Source organism: Orycteropus afer, unplaced genomic scaffold, assembly GCF_000298275.1.
Source record: "Orycteropus afer afer isolate SDZICR_OR568_19922 unplaced genomic scaffold, OryAfe1.0 scaffold00125, whole genome shotgun sequence".
Taxonomy (NCBI): domain Eukaryota; kingdom Metazoa; phylum Chordata; class Mammalia; order Tubulidentata; family Orycteropodidae; genus Orycteropus; species Orycteropus afer.
The window spans coordinates 7,666,175-7,669,039 of record NW_006921712.1 but is presented as its reverse complement, the minus strand read 5'-3'; positions in this window follow the sequence as shown (position 1 = coordinate 7,669,039).

Here is a 2,865-nt window from a genome sequence, read left to right as displayed (position 1 = left end):
GGGAATAACCACATCACAACTGCTTAAACCACTCAGAATTGTGGTCCAGCCAAGTTGACACACTACCCCAACAATCACAGTCCGCCATTGTTAACTTGACAATTTTACACATCTCCTTAACCATGTATAATCTCTAAATAAGACAATTATAAAGTCATATTTGCACCTAACATAATACACTGACATATGTACAACTGAAAACACATTAACCTTGTTTACATTTTATAGTTCATAACTGAAGAAAACAAAAATACTTGATGCACACATACAATGAAGAAATACAACAATCACAGCCATCTTCAAGGATGCTGGGGCTCCCTTCAAAAATTTGTTCCTCACCAAGTGATAAAAGGTGTGTCCTCTGGACTCTCCATGTGGGTCTAGGGGTCTAATCTGATAAATCCATTCTAACATGCCAATTTCCCTAAGCTTCTAGAGACCTTCTTCTACATTATACCAAGGCAGTTATGGTACTTCACTTGACTTAAGGTAGGCCACTGCATAATCCATGCCTCTTTAAGCCAAGCAAATAAACAATTAGATCCTATCCTAATCTCTCAAGCTGAAACATTGAATGAATAATCCATACTTAGTGAACCTAAATAAATAAACTCAGACCAATCCAATGTTACATTCCTTGCACCATTATCCCACACCCTCAATAGCCATTCACACACATATTCTCCAGGTTTCTGTCTGTACATGTTAGCAAAATGAAGTAGGTATTTTCTGGTGTAATGTACCACTTCCACAGTCACACTGTATTTCACCTTTTGGGGCTCACTTGTACATAAGTTTAGTTATAAGTCTAGAAGCAAGAGTAGGTTGTTGGGGCAGTTACTTAGAACATTCAGCAATGTTTCCAATGGTATCTACCTCAGGCAATGACCCAGCAGGAACAGTTGGGTTAATTTCATCAATTGGAGATGAGGAATATTGGTTTTATAGTATTTCTTTCAGACAGTGGGATGGTGCTGTTGACAGGAAGGATTCAACAGAATTTACAGGCTCCATATCCTTATCTTCCTGACTGTCTGCCCATATGTCCCCATCTCAGTTTTCAGGATCCCAATCAATGCCATTACTTTAACTTCAGACACTATTTTGGGTTGGCAATTCAATTGGTGTTGTAATTCAGCAACTCTTATAATAAGACTCTGGGTTTGGTTTTCAGCAATATCAGCTCTGTTACTAGAAGAAATAGGCTTTCTTTCAGAGCACAACTGGAAATATTGAGGTCTTTTCTGCAGTGCTTAACCTGTGACTCAGCAGCCCTGAGATCATCTCATCTCGCTCTTTCATCACTTTCTCTAGCCTAAGTAAGACCAACCAACCAACTTCCTTATATTCCTCATGCTGATAAAATTGCAGAAAAATATCAAACTTATTCTTATCCAGAGCCTCACTTCTTAAAAATACTTGATCTATTTGTGGTGCTATTTTGTGTATTAATGTTGCCACCTCACACCAAGGATTAGCAGAGCCCTCTTTACTAATGAAGGAAGAGTTACCAGTGCTTTTATGATTAATCAAACTGGTGAACCAAAACAGAATTTGTGAGAACCAATTTAGGAAAACCATTCTTATGATTTTATCTCTCTAGAACCAAACTCCTGGTACCAAATGTGTTAGGCTGGGTTCTCTAGAGAAGCAAAACCAGTGAAGCTTATGTGTAGAGAGGGAAAGAGAATTTTATCTTAGGAAAATGGCTCACACAATTATAGAAGCTGATAAGTCCCAAGTTTCTGGATCAAATGTCAAACTGGAGCCTTTTCCTAACTCATGTAGCTGCTGGGGTTGACAAGCTAGAGTTGGCAGGCAATATATAGGCTGTTGATTTTGGTGGATTACACATTCAAGATCACCAGGAAAAATGGCAGATTATTCGTTCATGCACAATTGTAGGCAGCACAACAGGATCCAGATCAACAGAAGGTTCTCCCTTTTTCCCAAGATATCCATATATATATTGGAAGCAGGCCACACCCATAAGGAAACTCCATTTCAAAAGATTGGCCACTCAAAACATGTATATCTGATCTCTTCATGGGAATAATCACATCACATCTGCTTAAACCACTCAGAATTGTGGTCCAGCCAGTTCACACACAACACCAACTATCATAGTGTGTGTGTGTGTGTGTGTGTGTAACTTAACTTTAAATAACAGAATGGAATTTTTTTTTTTTTTATAGCTACTCTGGACTTTAGTAAGGAATAGTACGTTGACCCTAAAATGAAATGAGATAACTGAGACTTAGTGAGGAGCTTGAAAGTTAAGAAAAATGAAAATATATCAGAGATGAGCTATACTATTAAATCATCATTCTGCTCTATACAATCAGTTATACTACAAAGTCTACCAAAGAAGTCTGAAGTCAGTTTAGGAGACATAGCAAACACATGCACACACATACACATAAAGATAAATTCTAATATAGGAATTTTGGTGTTTCTATCCATCTCTAATAATAATGGTGATTGCTGATATTGACTGAATACCGTATATATGCTTAACTCAAACTAACTCAATGATGTGAATTTGGATTTGACTCATAGAGATCCCTCCTTTAGTTTCTGAGGCAGTATCTCTATGGAAGTAGATTGCCCAATCTTCCTATGAAGAAGTGGTTGGTGACTTTGAACCACCAGCCTTCTGGTTAGCAGTCACATACCTTAGGCCCTACTCCACCAGCACTCCCACATATATGCTTTGTTGTTGTTGTTGTTATGTGCCGTCGAGTCGGCCCCGACTCATAGCGACCCCTCCTTGAGTTTCTAAGGCAGTATCACTGCAGAAGTAGGATTGCCCAACCTTCCTTCTGAGGAGTGGCTGGTGGGTTTGAACCACCAGCTTTCTGGTTA